General features: G+C 44.9%; 1 protein-coding gene across 1 annotated transcript in view; it reads left to right on the forward strand.

Moving 5' to 3' along the window:
* Positions 1 to 10,751: 10,751 nt before the first annotated feature.
* Positions 10,752 to 18,935, forward strand: part of LOC121286476 (proline and serine-rich protein 2-like) — a 54,780-nt gene continuing 46,596 nt past the window's right edge. The window contains exon 1 of the mRNA XM_041203607.1: positions 10,752 to 10,977. The gene's annotated coding sequence lies outside the window, so the exon portion shown is untranslated. The remainder of the gene's footprint in view (positions 10,978 to 18,935) is intronic.

Consider the following 18,935-nt stretch of genomic DNA (forward strand, 5'->3'; position numbering starts at 1 on the left):
CTTGCTATGTGAAACCATTGTATTATGTAGGGTGGTGAAATGAAAGAGCAGCAATGTCATAATAGTAATGATCTTATGCATCTGCCCTTGCATAGCTGAAACTATTACAGCCGTAAAAACTTAAACAGCATGTCTCAAGGCAGCTCACAGTTCAAGGATGGGCCTAAGTAAAAGGAAGACTTGAATTTATATAGCGCCTTTTGTGACCTAGAGACATCTCAACGTGCTTTACACCCAATGAAGTACTTTTGAAGTGTAGTCACTGTTGTAATGTAGGAAACACAGTAACCAATTAGCACGCAGTAAGCTCCCACAAACAGCATTTTATTCTTAATCTGGAATTGTGCTTTATAATAAAAATAATAAAAAATGATTATTTAATACTTATCAGTGCTGGCACATTGATATTGACTAGTCTGTCCCCACAGACCCTGTCTGAGCTGCTGAGTGTTTCCAATTTGTTCTGTTTCTGTTTTAAATTTCCACCATTTGCACTTTTTAGCTTTTTTATTTTCATGTCACTAATGTTTTGGACAGAAGATAGAGACAAACTGAACATCTTGGTCCTCTCACCTTCTGTCCTTGAGCAGTGGTGTTTTTAATTGTTTTAAAACTAGGCTGAGGCGGGTTCCACCAAACTCTCAGTTTTCATGGTCCAAGTTTAAAAGTAAACTCTCTTTATGGTCAACTCAGAAGGTTGGTTTATTTCACATTCAAACCCAGGATGGTGTCGGGGGTGTGGTGGTGGTGATGTTCACACACACACACATACACACACACACACACACACACACACACACACACACACACACACACACACACACACAGTAAGGGGGGAATAGAGAAGAGGGAGCTTTACAACTATGGGCCAGAGTTTTACATTGCTATTGCGGGCACGCGCCCGACCCGAACTCACATGAAATCCTACGAGAAGACATCACACTCGAGCAATGTTAGTCAGTGGGCGCGTGCGGGAGTCGGAAGCGCGTCCGCTGACAATTAACGGGGCCATTAAGCCTATTAAAAAGACAATTATGTAGAATTTTACATTGCCTGTGCGATTTTGTGGTCAGTGCACAGGCAACATGGGCAGGCAGCTGTGCCATTTTGAAGCATTTCTCATTCAAGGGTGGGATAAAATGGATCCAGAGCATTGGCAGTGTGGGTAGCCAGGAGTTTAGGTGAGAGTTTGCTGTCAGTTTGTTTCTGAGATTTGAGAGCTTTCTCTGTGATGTTTGCTGCATTCTTTGCATTGGTAGCTTTTTTTTTTGAGGACTCAGTTGCTATTATAGCTTTCTTGGATGATTTGTGCCTTCTGTATCTCTGCTAATGGGGATTGTATACTCCGCTGGAGGGACCTCCTTGGAAGAGAAAGAGAGAGCCAGAAGGGAGAGGAAGCCAGTTGTCCACAGGTAGCGTCCCAAGCAGCAACCTGTGAGATGAGAGGTGCAGGCAAAGGAGATGTAGGGCCAGCAGGAAGTGTAAGACAGAAGTGTCTGCAGAAGGCACCGCTATCCTGCAGCCAGAGTCTACAGTCAGCGCTCCAGCTACCTCAACATGTCTGAGGTCCAGTGCCATAGGAGGCTTCAGCTCTCTAGGGAGACTGTCATCTCCATATGCCAGATGATAGGGCCAGAGATCGCCTCCACTGTGTGGGTGGGCACCCTATGCCAGTGGCCCTCCACTTCTACACCGGTTCTTTCCAGGGATCAGTGGGGGATAAGTATGGTGTGTCCCAATCTGCTGCCACAGTTACCTCAAGCTGGTCACTGCCGTTCTCTTCAGGTGGGCTGTGGCATTTGTTCATTACTGGACAGATGAAGCCAGCCAGGATGAGCGAGCCAGAGAATTCACGGCAATTGCTGGGTTTCCCTGCATCCAGGGTGACATCGACTGTACTCCCCAAGGCGCCAGCGGGTGACCTGGGTGCCTTCATGAGCAGAAAGGGCTTCCGCTCCATGAACATGCAGCTAGTCTGCGATCACAAGATGCAGATTCTGCAAGTCTGTGGAAGGCACCCTGGCAGCTCCCATGATGCATACATCCTGCGACACTCCAAGGTGCCAAGGCTGTTCATGGCTCCAGCTCGGCTGGATGGTTGGTTGCTGGGCGACAAAGGATATCCCTTGAAAAGGTGGCAGATGATGCCACTCCAGCACCTAAGGACAGAGGCAGAGGAGAGGTACAATGCCTCCACAAGGGCCATTATCGAGAGGACCATCGGGCTGCTGAAGATGTGGTACAGGTGCCTGGACCGATTAGGGGGAGCACAGCAATATCATCATTATAGTCATTGCGTGCTATCGTCTGCACAATCTGGGTCTGGCAAAGGGGGATCCACTGGAGGATGAAAATAGCGAGGCAGCTCCACAGGCTGCAGAGGAGGGATCAAGCGATGGATCTGATGAGGAGCCCAGGGAGGCACAGGGTGAGAATGTGGAGGTAGACATGAGGAAACTTCAGAGAAGCCTTGTTCAGATAGGCTGCCAAGGTATCACTTCCAGCTCATGCCAAGGCCACCGTCTCCTTACCAGACATTTGCGATGAGCCAAAACAATCAACCCGAAGTCGATTCAGATCCTCGGTAATAGGTTTCCAGCCTCTGCAGTCCATCATAAGCCACTGACGTGCCCTGCACCTATTAGCATCATCAAGCATTCTCAGGCCGTTAAAACAAAATCAATAATTATCTCTTCTCCAGAGTTGCAAGAAAGGAAAATAACATAATGTGGTCTCAACATTCGCACTAAAAGAATACATAACACTGATGAAATGAAATAATCTCACCTGTGAAAAACTCCTCTCGTGCTCGTGCTGCCTTAAACTTACAATTGTGAGCGGTGCATCTTGATGTGCCCCCTCTCCCCTCGCTGGCAGCACCATTGGCAGCAGCGGGCTGACTCTGTTCTCCTATTGGCCCTGATGACCTTGGCGATCGTCCTCTGGCTGGCAGAGCCTGAGTGGCCACCACCTGGGAGGGAGCATCCAGCGCCATGACTGAGCACTCCTCTGTTGTCATGGACTCATCAGATGCCACAGTCACTGGCAGTGGGTCGGAGGAGCTGCTGCCATCATCCAGAGCACTCTGAGAGGAGCCCACAGAGACAGCACGAAGCTCGTCCACTGGCGCCAGGTCAGTTTGGACCTCCCTGCTTGCTAATGATGGACGGGTACCTGGTAGAGAGACTAGTTGCCTCATCCAATTTTCACACTGACACTGACTACCTGAGGTCAGTGTCTGTGAGAGGGCTTGCAGGTCTGAGCGCAACCCCAAGAACCCCTGATTCAGTCCCTGGAGCTGCCTCTCCATAAGAGTTGCCACTCTCTCAATGGAGGAGGCAGTGCGCTCAGCGTTCAGGGTCAACACAGTGCTCACGCTCTGCCTGGACTCCTCCATGACAGAGACCACCCAGACCCTCAGGGATCTTTGCCACATCTTCCCATGCATCCCACTGGACATCCAGCATCTGCCACCTGATGGACCACTACAGAGTCTCATCATCTGCCTCAGACTCAGCACTGATTTGGTCTCCGACTGCTGGCGCCCTGGGCCCTCTCTGCCTCCACCAGCTCCTCATGTGAGTGCACCATGCCCTCCCGACTGTGCACCACCATTGGAGCTGACGGACTAATGCCCACCGATGTGCTTGTATCTGCGTTGATGGCTGGTTCCCAGTAAGTTTAACGTGGGTACATCTGTCTGCCACTCCTCCTCTGTGACTCCACTAGAGGGGTAAGCTTATCAAGATACAAATGACATCCATTTTCCCCTCATGGCCCCCTTTTGAAATGGACCTGGACAGTCCCAGGTATGAAATAGGTCTGTCAACACCTCTGTAGGAATAGTGAGTTTCAATCTCTGCTTGTCCCCTGGTTTTGTAATTACAATGTCCTTCCAATGGGTGTGAGATTCCACAAATATGAGAGGGTAACTCTTTTGTTCTTGTAACACCTGTTGGAAACTTCCAGGATAGAGTCTTCTGACCTGTAGCAGCCATCTTTTGGTTCAGCAAAGGTCCATTTTAAAATAGCAAAACAAAGTTTGCTGTACACAGTTTCGATTTCTTTCATGTCTTACTGACATGTCACTAGGTTTATAAAGAATAAGTTGTTTTGTGAGAACGAACTTTAATCTTAACATGTCTCATGCAGAAAACATGATGTGCGCAGTCTTAAAAATAACTCATGACAAGTTATAACATCATTGTGAGTCTTTCTTTATAGAACAACAATGTAGCCTCTCTTCATTTGTACCACATCTCTCTGCTCATTTGCTTTACACAAAGGCAGAGTTTCTGTGTCAACCATACTCCTTCATAGTTGCATGGCCTGAAAGGAAAAGGTTCCAAATTGCATGAATGAACCTGGAATTGTCTGTGGGCTCTTCTCTGGTCTACTGCATAATGACTTCTCTTCTCAATTGCAAAGCTATGCAACATGCAGCAGGTATAGACATTTCATAGAGTCGTAAAATGGTTACAGCACAGGAGGAGGCCATTCAGCCTGTCATGTCTGTGCCAGCTGTCTGTAAAACCTACTCAGTTAATCCCATTCTCCAGCCTTTTCCCCTGCAAATATTTTCTCTTCAGACAGTTATCCAATAGCCTTTTGAATGCCACAACAGAACCAGTCTCCACTACCCCCATTCTTACATTCAAGCAAAAATTCCAGTGTTTAGTCTATTCAGGTAAGGTGTTTCTCTGCAGCCCTGCAAAAGTATTGTGTCCAGTACTGGGCACCACACTTTAAGAAGGATGTGAAGGCATTAGAAAGGATACAGAAAAGATTTATAACCATGGTTCTGAGGATGAGAGACTTCAGTTACATGAATAGATGTGCATTCTAGATCCTAGTCAGCCACTGCGTAAAGTAGATTTTCCTCATGAAATTTCTGGCTCTTTTGTCAATCACCTTAAACCGGTGTCCTCTGGTTTTCAAGCCTTCTGCCAACAGGAACAGGTTCTCTCTATCTACCCTGTCCAGACCCCTCATGATTTTGAATTAATCTAATCCTCGAATCTAATCTGCTCTTAGCCTTCTCTTCTCTTAGGTGTACTGTCCCAGCTTTTCCAATCTATCCGCAGAACTGAAGTCTCTCAACTCCAGGACCATGATTGTAAATCTTTCTTGCAGAATTGGACGCAGTGCCTTTGCAGGCCTGTAGAGAAGTGCCTTGCCTGATGTAGTAATTATAGTTCTGATAAAAATAGGACTGTGGCTTTAAGAATAGTCCTGTGTTGTAAGATCACATGATCTGTGTAAACCAATGAGTTAGCAGCACAGGGAACCTCTAGGGAAGAGTTCTTCTTTAGTTATGGAGTTAGATGCACACGTGTAGCTGCTGCATGTGTCTTGTAAATAAAGTTCAATGTTTCCACCAAGAAAAGTTGCCTGGAAAATCAACTCTATAACACCCGACTAATTGAAATTTTTGCTTGAATGTACGAATGGTGAGCTCCTGTTGATTCTGGTTTCAGACAGATGCTTCATTGTGTTTACATTCCACTGCTGCTTGTGAGTTTTTCAATGGGGTTATCAATCAAGATTGTAGAGTGTAACCTGGTCTTGCAGCAGCCACCAGCCATCAATCCATCCAATCCAATCTATGAGCTTTCAAATAGTGCAGAAACCATCAACTTCCACATAATAACAGCAAGAGTAGCTTGCCGCAGCATAATCAGACAAAAATTGACATTGAACCAAAGGAGGAGATGGTAGGGCAGGTGACTAAAAGTTTGGTCAAAAGAGGTAGGTTTTAAGGAATGTCTTAAAGGAGGCAAGGTGTTAATGTCACAAACCTGTCACAATGAAGTGCAAGCTCTAGTTGTAAGTGAGAGCAGCTGTCACTAATTGGGGAAAGGTTAGGGCATCATTCTTAAGTATATATAAGAACCAGTTTCCACCTGGGAGAAAAAAAGAGAGCCTGTACCTTCTGGGTTTTGTGAATAAACATATGTTAATGAAAGACTGGCTCCAGACTCCTTTACTCAATGAATGAGTAGTGCATTATAACATGGTAGCATAAGGAATAAAGTAAGGGAGAGAGGTTAAGTAAATTCCAGAGTTTAGGGCCTAGGCAGCTGCAGGTATTCCTGATGTTGAGCATTGACTTGCATTAGGATGGACCATAGTCAGACAATCCCTACTCACTAATTGAATGGAAGCCTTTTTGTTAAAGTAGGCCATGGGGTTGCTGTGAAGTGTCCTGATGCTCACCATGTCACCCCCTAAAAACACAGTATCTGTCATCATGTAGAGTATCTCCGGACTGCAGGCTGGCTGACCTGGTAGGTGTCTCCCGTAATGCTATAGTTCAGTGCTAACCTTCGCAGTTGTGGAAAAGGCTATCATGTTTTAGGAACTTGTCTGCATATCCATCTCAAACAGGTTGCACTGCTAAGTGAATAGCCTCTTGTGTGAGACCGTTTCAGTGATGTCAGGACTCATCTGGCAATGCCCAGATATGAATGGATGTGTAAATGCAGGCCCTGGAATAGCAACAGGGCAAACAACAGATCAGGTGTTGTTGGAGCTGCTATGGTGTTCTGCTGCAAAATTGTTCTCTCTCTGATTAGTGGAGCATAGGAGGAACCCCAAATGGAATGTCCTGTGATTGATTATGTGTGTCTGTTTACTATTGATGCTCACTGTGCTTGATTGGTTAAGACTGGGTGTGGACCCAGGAAAATTAAACAAAGCTATAGAAAGAGTTGAAAGCTAGAAGCATGGAGTAAGCAATGTGAATCACACACACAAGCTGACGTGTCATCTCTGCATAAGTCCCAGATATATAAAATATACAACACTATCCTAAGCACTTTGTTTGATGCAGTTCCTTTGCTGCAGCAATATGGTGCGGCAAGTGATGATAAACTACAAAAGAAAGTCATCCTCCACTGTAAAATAAACTAATGCAAGGAACTAAACACAACAAAATACCGCCCCTGCATTCAATAAAGCACAAGTTTTGATTGAACTTTGGGTTTAGTAACATATCTTGAAGAATTGAACTTCAGCAAAGCAGGCAGTGAATTAGTCTCCGCACATGCTAAACGGAACTGAGGGACCCGAGGGACCGAGTACAGCCAAACAAGATAAAGTTTTTTTGGTGGGATTTTAATCTCTTAACCTCTCCATCATAGGGAAGTCAATACTGACAAGCACGCAGCTGCCCTTTGGCCCACTCTTTATGCCAAAACACAAAATATGATGTTCACCATGTTAGGAGCATAGCAACAGGTAGAGGCATTCAACCCGTTGAGCCTGTACCATCATTAATGTCTGATCTGTATCTTAACTCTGTCTACCCGCATTGGTTCTTTGGCAATAATATCCTTGCCTCACAACAATCTATCAATCGCAGTTTTGGTTCTTTGGCAATAATATCCTTGCCTCACAACAGTCTATCAATTGCAGATTGACAACAGTCTATCAATCGCAGATAGACAACAGTCTATCAATCGCAGGGAGAATGGGGTTGAGAAATTTATCAGTCATGATTGAATGGCGGGGCAGACTCGATAGGCCGAATGGCCTAATTTCTGCTCCTATGTCTTATGGTCTTATGGTCTTTTGAAACTTTCAGTTGATGCCAAGCCTCAATACTTCTGACATATTTATTAATCTGAATTTGCAGCATTATTTTGTGAGGAACAATTTTTATTTAGTCACAATGGTAATTTTGGTTTTTAACATTTACAAAGAAAAAAAGTCCATTATCACTCAGCAACTTCTTCAGAATTCTGACTGTCAGTGAATCATTTACACTGCATCAGCAGGATAGGAATGGGTAAGAAAAGTTCTTCCAATATCAACTTCCACAGGACATCAGGAAGCCACACGGAATGTGGTTCCAAGCTGCAGTTTCTGGTCTATAATAAACGAAGGTAACGTTCAACATGGGAGTTGGTTTGGAAGTAGCCCAAGTACAGTATTTCACAGCTGGAGCGCCACATGATGAAAGAAGGCCATCTAGAGCGATCGGCAAGCACTTAAGCTGCATTGGCCACACCTGCCATTATGCGCCAACAGTACCTGAAGGTCTTGGCACACCTACCCGGCCAATGACCTGGGACACTGGGTGTGCAATCCCCAAGGTCAGCAGGCAGCTATTTTCAGAGCTTTGCCACTCTGCAGCAAAGACACCTGCAGTCAACCTGCATCACAATAACATCTTGCATTGATATAGCCCCTTTAACGTGGTGAAATTTCTCAAGGAGCTTCACAGGAGGGTTAGCAAATTAAATTTCACACCGAGCTACATAAGGGGGTATCATGGCAGATACAAACATACAAATTAGGAGCAGGAGTAGGCCACCCGGCCCCTCGAGCCTGCTCTGCCATAATAGGATCATGGCTGATCTGACTGTAACCTCAACCCCACATTCCTGCCTACCCCCGATAACCTTTCACCCCCTTGTTAATCAAGAATCTGTCTAGCTCTGCCTTAAAAACATTCAAAGACTCTGCTTCCACTGCCTTTTGAGACAGAGAGTTCCAAAGACTCACAACACTCTGATAGATAAAACTTCTCTTCATCTCTGTCTTAAATGGGTGACCCCTTATTTTTAAGCTGTGACCACTTGTTCTAGGTTCTCTCATATCTTCTCCTCATCCACCCTGTCAATACCCCTCTGTATCTTAAAGGTTTCAAACAAGTCACCTCTTACTCTTCTAAACTCCAGTGGATACAAGTCTAACCTGTCCAACCTTTCCTCATAAGTCAAATCGCCCATTCCTGGTATTAGACTAGTCAACCTTCTCTGAACTGCTTCTAATGCATTTACATATTTCCTTAAATAAGGAGACCAATACTGTGCACAGTACTCCAGATGCATTCTCACCAGTGCCCTGTACAATTGAAGCAAAACTTCCCTACTTTTGTAATCAACTCCGCTTGCAATAAATGATAACATTCTATTAGCTTTCCTAATTACTTGGCCAAAAGCTTGGTCAAAGAGATAGGTTTTAAAGAGTGTCTTAAAAGAGGAAAGTAAGCTTGGGAAGCGGAGAAGTTTAGGGAGGGAATTTCAGAGCTTAGGACCCACATAACTGAAGGCACGGCCACAAGTGGTGGTGCGATTAAAATCAGGGCAGGCAAGAGGCCAGGATTAGAGGGGTGCAGAGACCCCAGAGGCTGGAATAGACTACAGAGAAATCTCAGGTTTAATTCCCCATCTGCACTAAGTTAGCTGTTTGTAATCATCACATTCTAAATGGCATAAGTGTCTTCAAGCTAGAGAACTCCAAAGATTCACAACCCTCTGACTGAAGGGATTTTTCATGTCAATCTTCAATGGCTGACCCTTTATCCTGAGACTATTCCACTGACCACCTCCCCCCCACCCGCCCCGCCCAGTTTTAGACTCTCTAAGCAAAAGAAGCAACCTCTTCGCATCTACAATGTCAGTTCCAGAGAGCGGTGGATGCTCAGAGTTTGAGCATGTTCATGACAGCGATCAGTAGAGTTTTGGACATGAGGGATTAAGATGATAGGGTGGGAAAGTGGTGTTGAGGTAGAAGATCGGCCATGGTTGCAATGAATGGCGAAGCAGGTTTGAACACCCATGTGTTCTCTCCTGCTCCTATTCCTCAAGATTGTCTGTTATAGGTCCCACCCGATATTTGGCTCCAATGTATTAATTGAACCAATTTGTCCATTTGGGTGCCAGCCCCGCCCCGCCCCCACCAAAAATAACAGTTGGAGAGATGGTGATGTATTGGTAATGTCACTGGCTTATTAATCTAGGTGCCTAGGTTAATGCTCTGGGGTCATAGGTTCAAATCCCACCACAGCAGCTGGTAGAAATTTAAAGCCAATTAATAAAACCTGGAATTGAAAGCTATCTGTCTCATGAATGGTAACCATGAAAGCATCATTGAATGTTGTAAAAAAAAACCCATCTGGTTCACTAATTAGGGAAGGAAATCTGCTGTCCTTACCTGGTCTGGCCTTGTGGGGACTGGGGTGCTTTATTGACCCCTTTAATCACATTTTGATTTAAAGTTTGTAAGTTTCCTTTAAACTTTGTTCTTAGTTTTTAGAATTAGGAGCTGTGCTTGATTTATCTTAATTTTGTTAATTTAGTTTAATTGTTTTAACTTGAAAGAGTTACCTGGTCTGGCATACATGTGACTCCAGACCCACAGGAATGTGGTCGACTCTTAACTGCCCTCTGAGATGGCCGAGCAAGCCACTCAGTTCGGGGCAATTAGGGATGGGCAACAAATGCTGGCCTTAATTCTAATATAAAGGCACCTAAATCTGGGCAGCCAGAGCCAGCAGGCGGCGATGTTCCAGTTCGTTTCCCGCAATCAGGTAAGAAACCGATTTTGTTTTTAAAACCCATATGGAAAACGAGATGAAATTATTAATATTTCACAGCGCCGATGAAGAAGAGGGGGCTGGAAGGGAACATGAGCGGACACAGGCTGTCCATTGAGATCTTCCCCACACATCCTATTCTGACCCAGTGTCAAACTGCAAAGGGAAAGTGTCCAGCCATGATGTCATTTACAATCAGTATGTAATCAGGTTGCCTCCACATTCTCCAGCGCATTTAAAAGGAAATAATCCCCAATTCCACCACCACCCCCCCCCCCCCCCCCAAAAAAAAACAGGGATACAGCAGGGGTGCATGTAGGCGTGGCAAAATACAGACGTGACAAGATTTGCTCCTGACTAGTCCTCGCCCCTTTGAAACAGAACGCCCTCAATCACGCTGCCTGCTTGGGTTCATTTGACAGGGAGGAGTTGTTGCGTCCGGGCAGTTGCCTGGGAATGGGAGCTCTTTAAATCGCGAATTAATCAGTAACTCGCCTGCCAGAGGCTCTGAACTCAAAGCTCAAGGAGGGAACCAGCAGGCGGACATCGAGACACAAGCGAGTGAGAGGAAAGTGGACGAGAATTCAGGAACTGGCAGAGATACGGGGACCCCCTGCTTCTTGCTGACTGCCAGTACGGTACTGTTTGTTCAGGTAAATCACGGCCACGGGGTGTGGGTTCTGGGGTGTTTGCTGCTTTTTTCGCTAGATCTTTTTTTTTACTCTAAACCAACGACAGACTTCTGGCTGATGTTACTTAGCATTTGTTGGTGCAGTAAATGCAGGCAGCTAAACAAAAATCATCTCGATGTTGCTGCTTTGCCGCTTGTTCTGCCTCCTTTAGTCAAACCTGTCTCATAGGGCCACGGAGCTGTGCATTTTTAAGCTTTCTGCTCTCTCCGAAGATCCGTGAGATACTTTACACGGTGTTAATCCCTAATCGGTACAGATTGTGATAGATACTGTCAGTACATTATGTCAATTATCACCCTTTGATACGGAATATGAAGTCCCATATGATGGTGAATTAATAATTAAACATCATCAGACGAAAACTTTAGAGAAAGACTTGAATTTATATAGCGCCTATCATGACCGCAGGCTGTTTCAAAGCACTTTACAGCTAATGAAGTATTTTATTTGAAGTGCTACTGCTTTAATGTAGCAAATGTGACAGCCAGCGTTTGCACAAAGTGATAATGACCAGATAATCTGTTTTTGTGGTGTTGTTTGAGGGGTAAATATTGGCCCCAGGACACTTATGGGGATAATTCCCCCTTCCCAATCGACATAGTGTTTTGGGATTTTTTTTTTAATATCGACCTGAGGGCAGACGGGGCCTCGGTTTAATGCCTTGCGTGAAAGATAGCACTTCTGACAGTGCAGCACTCCAGCAGTATCGCACAGGGGTGTCAGCGTATTTTGCGTGCGCTCAATTCCTGATGTGGGGCTTGAATCCACGACCTTCCTGACTCGGGATGAGTGTGCTACCAACTGAGCCATGGCTGGCACAAAAGCCACTCAAGCTGGAACATTGATATGGTCTTTCCCAGGACAGGAGAGCTTGTCCAGTGGAGTGGGCCTGGGGTTGGGTTTAGCCTACCAGCTGTACCCATGTTGGTGTACCATTATTGAGTTGTTTACCCTTGAGGTTGTATTGTTTCATGTCGGTGCTATGTATGTGTCAGTGTGCCATTTTAGTTTACATTTTTCCATGTCAAAGTATTTTGGTACATTTTATCATGTATTAGGGTGACTTGTTCTACCTATTGTAACTTTCACAGGTATTGCTGACCATGTCAGTGTGCCATGTTGGCCCATGTTGATTTGCCTGATTTATTGGTATACCTTTTTTAAGGTGTGTTCTGTTAACAGATCTCGTCAGTATGTATTTAGTGTGCATTAACCGTATGCCTTATCGCTATAAATGACTCATTATAAATCCACCCATCCAAAATCTGAAACTATGCCTCACTGGGGAGGGCTGTTGTATTCACAAGCTCCCCTGATGGTTATATTCTCCAGATGTGGGGCCGAACTCAATGTGCTGCCTGTGTTGAGTTATCTCCTATCAGCCGTGATGGTGATGGGCCTCTGCATTCCTGGCCTAGGGAAGAGAGAAAACCAGCCAAGGTTCCTGCGGCTGATCATCCGATTGGAATCCTTGCTGGAAGGTGCAAACATCTGGTTGTGGAATGAGGGCAGGATCAGGCTTGATGCTGAGGCAATAATCTTCCAGCATTCACTGTCTGGATTCAGACATAAAATAGTGTTTATTTGGGTGGGGTGGAGCGGAGCTGCCAGAACAAAACCTCAGTTTGACTCACTGCCCTGGGTGAGGAAAAAGCAGAAAAGGTACAAAGAATATACAGACATCAAGGAACAGGAAACAGGTGACAAACCCCCACCTGTCCAGTGGCAGGCTTTGAACCACCACGGTGCGAGTGGTCCTTGCTAAACAGGTTCAGGACAGGCAAGGCCCCTGTGCAGCCAACCTCCGCTGCTGGGCCCTCAGTACAAACCCCTAATGTATTTGTGGAGAGAGAAAAATGATGCTGCACGTTAGGGAGGAGTGTCCCCTCTACAGTATACATGGCAGACTAATGGGGGAGGAAATGGCATAGTGGAATTGTCCCTGGTCCAGTAATCCAGAGAACCAGGGTAATGCTCTGGGGACCTGGGTTCAAATCCCAGTACGGAAGATGAATTCAATAAAAATCTGGAATTAAAGGTCTAATGATGACCAGGAAACCATTGTCAATTGTTGTAAAAACCCCATCTGGTTCACTAATGTCCTTTTAGGGAAAGAAATCTGTCATCCTTATCTGGTCTGGCCTACATGTGACTCCAGACCTGCAGCAATGTGGTTGACTCTTAAACGCCCTCTGATGTTGTAATAACCTGCTACAAAGCCACCAAAAAGAAATGAAACCAAACGGACCACCCGGCATTGACCTAAGCACTGGAAACGACAATGGAAATCGCAGTCCTGTCAACCCTACAAAGTCTTCCCTATTAACATTTGGGGGCTTGTGCCAAAATTGCGAAGGCTGTCTCAGGCTAGTCAAGCAACAGCCTGACATAGACATCCACACGGAATCAGACATTACAGACAATGTCCCAGACATCACCATCCCTGGGTATGTCCTGTCCCACCGGAAGTCGGGAGGGAGTTGCCCTGGGAGTCCTCAACATTGACTCCAGACCCCATGAAGTCTCGTGGCATCAGGTCAAACATGGGCAAGGAAACTTCCTGCTGATTACCATGTACCGCCCTCCTTCAGCTGATGAATCAGTGCTCCTCCACGTTGAACACCACTTGGAGGAAGTGCTGAAGGTGGCAAGTGTCCAGAATGTACTCTGGGTGGGGGACTTCAATGTCCATCACCAAGAGTGGCTCAGTAGCACCACTACTGACCGAGCTGGCTGAAAGCTAAAGGACATAGCTGCTAATCTGGGTCTATGGCAGGTGGTGAGGGAACCAACAAGAGGAAAAAACATACTTGACCTCATCCTCATCAATCTGCTTGCTACAGATGCACCTGGTCATGACAGTATCGGAAGGAGTGACCACCGCCCAGTCTTTGTGGAGACAAAGTCCCCTTCACATTGAGAATACCCTCCATCATGTTGGTGCTAAATGGGATAGATTTTGAACAGATCTAGCAACTCAAGACTGGGCATCCATGAGGCGCTGTGGGCCATCAGCAGCAGCAGAATTGTACTCGAACACAATCTGTAACTTCATGGCCCAGCATATCCCTCACTTTACCATAACCATCAAGCCAGGGGATCAAAAACAAAAACAGAATTACCTGGAAAAACTCAGCAGGTCTGGCAGCATCGGCGGAGAAGAAAAGAGTTGACGTTTCGAGTCCTCATGACCCTTCGACAGGGGATCAACCCTGGTTCAATGAAGAGTGCAGGAGGGCATGCCAGGAGCAGCACCAGGCATACCTAAAAATGAGGTGTCAACCTGGTGAAGCTATAGTTTTAAAAAAAACAGGACTACTTGTGTGCCAAACAGCATAATCGGCAAGTGATAGAGCTAAGCGATCCCACAACCAATGGATCAGATCTAAGCTCTGCAGTCCTGCCACATCCAGTCATGAATGGTGGTGGACAATTAAACATCTCACTGGAGGAGGATGCTCCACAAATATCCCCAACCTCAATGATGGAGGAGCCCAGCACATCAGTGCAAAAGGTAAGGCTGAAGCATTTGCTACAGTCTTCTGCCAGAAGTGCTGAGTAGATGATCCATCTCTACCACTTCTGGAAGTCCCTTGATGTTCATTTCCATTACCATCACTGAGTCCCCCACTATCAACATTCTGGGGGTTACCATTGATCAGAAATTGAACTGGAGTCGTCATATAAATACTGTGGCTACAAGAGCAAGTCAGAGGCTAGGAATCGTGCGATGAGGAACTCACCACCTGACTCCCCAAAGCCTGTCCACCATCTATAAGGGGCAACTCAGGAGTGTGATGGAATATTCCCCACTTCCGGATGAGTCCAGCTCCCACAACACTAGAAGCTTGACACCATCCAGGAAAAGCAGCCCACTTGATTAGCACCGCACCCGCAAACATTCACTCCCTCACCACCGACCGCATAGCAGCAGTGTGTACCATCTGCAAGATGCACCGCAGAATTTCACTAAGGCTCCTTAGACAGCACCTTCCAAACCCACAATCATTACCATCTAGAAGGACAAGGGCAGCAGATGGAGGGGAACTTCCAGGTAGTGGTGTTTTCATGTGTCTGTTGCCCTTATCCTCCTAGATGATAGCAGTTGTGAGTTTGGAAGGTGCTGTCTAAGGAGGTTTAGTGAATTCCTGTCATGCATCTTGTAGATGGCATACACTGCCGCTGTGCATTGGTGGTGGAGGGAGTGAATGGCACCCCATCTACAATCAAGCGGGCTGCTTTGTCCCAGATGGTTGAGTGTTGTGGGAGCTGCACTCATCCAGGCAAGTGGGGAGTATTTCATCAGACTCCTGACCTATGCCTTGTTGATGGTGGACAGGCTTTGGGGTGTCAGGAGGTGAATTACTCGCTGCAGGATTCCTAGCCTCTGACCTGCTCTTGTAGCCACAGTATTTATATGGCTGGTCCAGTTCAGTTTCAATGGTAACCCCAAGATGTTAGCATACACCGTATGCCTATCCCTTTATGTGCTTTTATTTTCCGAGTATAAACTGATTTGAAGTTTAACCTGAGGGGTGAAGGTTTCCTGTGGTGTCTATTTGTTAGTGACTTCATAAACATAGTGGTGAGATTTCCTGGAAAATCTTTTTAATATGTTCCTTTGAAATGTTCTTACAACATTGGCAGGAGTTGTTCCTGCTGTGTTTCTGGTGTCATTGGCATATGGTGGCCAAACAGAATCTTTTCCCCAATTAGATTGGTTGAATTCAGTAAGGAGAAGTGTTTTCACTGGTCAAGTATACATGAAGATTAACTTGCCTACTCTGAGAGTTTAATCGTTTTCAAGCAACAAAATATAGTCTGATTAGGATTGATAAATTGGTCATTGGAAAATATCCGATGTATGTTTTCTTGTAAAAGAGATTTTTTTATAAAACATTTCTGATAAAAACTTAATGAGGTGGGACCAATTATTGTCTTAGCTTGAGGGGAACAATGTGGTTGGCATGTTCACTGCTTTTAGTTTTTGGAATGGAACGAATCCCATTTTTAAAGAGAGTAAAATCACTCTGGGATCCTCCACTGGATTGCTTCCAGAGGTTGACGTCAGTGCAGTATGAGTGGCTCAGTTCTGATGACTGCCCTTCACTCCTCCGCAAATTTGAATACGTTGCTGGCATTCCCCACCTAGAGACACAGACAAGGAATGACTAGGTTGTTGACATAACAGAAGGCACCTGATGCCAGTGGGACAACAGGCAAACATGGATTTGGTTAATGTCAGGAGCACGTGATGGACTCATTGCGAATTAGCAGCCTGTTCCACAAAGCGACTAACTTTCTTACCCATTGGAAAAGGGAATGGAACACAGTGTGAAGCAGGGTGAAGTTTTGCTATGAGCCCTTTCGTGTTTCTAGGCTATAAAAATTTCACCCTCAAGTCTTTATAGGTAAAAACATGCGGAAGAAGTAGTCAACAAACTGAATTGTACTTGTACATGTTAGATATGCGTTCAGTTGCACCTACAAAGAGAGTTGGGGGACACCAGGGGAAATTCCAAGCTTTGGAGCAGGATAAGAGGAGAACAGGGAAAACCATCAGCAAGAATTGCAAACACGCTGCTCATTCTTCTCCACTCTACCATCCAGTAAACCAAAATAAAGTCCAATATCTTAAGGTACTTTTGCCAGAATTGTTACCTGAAGCAAGGACAGCTCCCATCCACGTATCTATCCACATTAATTTTGTGAGTTATAGCACACAATTCTTTTGTAATTTCCTAAAAAAGGAATAAAAAGGAACATTATGCATACTGCGCAAGTGGAATGCACGGACAGCTCCATAATTACATTTGCAGTTAGCCCAGTAAATTTGCAAGTTAATATTTATAAATATGATTGAAACAAAGCCAGAGATTATAAACTGAAATTTGTAGGAGATGACGTCTATTACAGAATCTCAGTGCAGAAGAGGCCCTTCGGTCCATCGAGTCTGCACCGACATGTGAGAAACACCTGACCTACTTACCTAATCCCATTTACCTGTACTTGGCCCATAGCCTTGAATGTTATGACGTGCCAAGTACTTATCCAGGTACTTTTTTTAAAGGATGTGAGGCAACCCGCCTCCACCACCCTCCCAGGCAGCGCATTCCAGACCGTCACCACCCTCTGGGTAAAAAAGTTTTTCTCACATTCCCCCCCTAAACTTCCTGCCCCTCACCTTGAACTTACTGTGCAAGTGGAATGCAACAATCAATATAGAGGAGTTTCTGCATAATGTTCCTTTTTATTCCTTTTTTAGGAAATTACAAAAGAATTGTATGCTATACCACACAAAATTAATGTGGATAGATACATGGATGGGAGAGGTCTGGAGGGTTATGGACTGGGTGTAGGTCAATGGGACTAGCGGAATAATATTTTGGCACAGACTAGAAGGGCCGAATGGCCTGTTTTCTGTGCTGTAGTGTTCTATGGTTCTACGTGGTTCTATGGATCATATTAATTTCAAGTACAGGCATATAAATTAATATTTGAGTAGTTTTTCATGGGCAACAGCAATAAAAGTTGACAATTAGAACAATGTGTTATTAAAGTAAGACAATAATGTGTTCTATCACAGTCTTTATAAAATATACTCCTATTCAAGGCAACCTGATGACTTGGCCGCTGGGTTCAAGATCATTGGAAAGTTGATAAACAACGGAAGGCCCATTAATTTGATGCCTCTTATTGCCGAAATTACTAAAAGAGCTTTCAAGGGCTACTCGAAGATAAGCCGAGCTACTTTGGAAATTTGATTGTGATTAAATTCTAAGATGACAGGGTCAGTAATCACAAAGGAAGAGGACCATCTGAGCATTGACCTGAATGGTGAACTTGGAAATGAAGCAAGTTAGCAAAATTGTTACTTTGGCATTTTAGGACATTTTCACTTTGTTACACTTCTAGTGTCAAATAATTCCCAGGGATATTGGAAGATCTGTAACCCACAGATTTTAATCCTGAAGTTGTGCAGTTCTACGTAAAACCCAAGCTGGAAAGAATAAAATGCAGAACTGTGCAGCTTGGCGTTTTAAACAGTTCAGCAGGGAAACACGCACCCAGTCACATTACACTGTAATCAGAGAAACAATACTGAATCTGCAGGTGGCAAAAGAGGAAACACTGTGATAGCCTGGAGGGGAGGTGGAGAGTAAGGGAGGTTAGAGGGGAAGAAGGAGAATCTGAAGTTATATTTGTTTAAAGGCACAATGCTTGGACAGTTTGAAAACTTAAAGACAGTGTTATGCTCCCTGCCTCTAACCCATCTGCTGTGGGAGTGATTAGTGCTGACAGAAAAAAAATGTTCATTTCTGCAGCACTGGCATTTCTTTGATTTTGGGGGGAAAAAAAAATGCCTCCACCAAAAATATTAATATCCACACAGTTCCATTCAAAAAATGGCCAAGCAATTATTTTCACTCCGCAATTGCAATGTTTTCTTTGTGTGTTTGCTTTCCCTGATATGAAAGTATTTTGTTCTGCTTGAATTTGACACTAAGTATTCTATTCGGGTTCAGCATTACAAACCTTTGCTGAAAAATAAACCTTTCAACCCCCTACGAACTGCGATGTGCCTCTACCTGCCCAGTATCTGGATAAATATAGCAAGGCCCAGGAAGTGGGGAGCCTTTGTCATTCTGTGCCAGCATTATTGGGAGGTACACATTTCTGCTTATCTTTGGGAGGTGATGGAACTCTCTTCGACAAATCGATAACAACAACCAGTATTTGCATAGCACCTCCAAACATTGTAAAACAGGAGTGTTATACTTTTGAGGTACAGTTACCCTGAGCCACATAAGGGGATATTGGGGCAGAGAAATAGCTCTTGTGGAGCATCTTTAAAGGAGGAAAGAGAGCTGGAGACATTTTAGGGAGGGATCTCTGAGGTTAAGGCCTGGACAGCTGAA

Source organism: Carcharodon carcharias, chromosome 13 (assembly GCF_017639515.1).
Source record: "Carcharodon carcharias isolate sCarCar2 chromosome 13, sCarCar2.pri, whole genome shotgun sequence".
Classification (NCBI taxonomy): Eukaryota; Metazoa; Chordata; class Chondrichthyes; order Lamniformes; family Lamnidae; genus Carcharodon; species Carcharodon carcharias.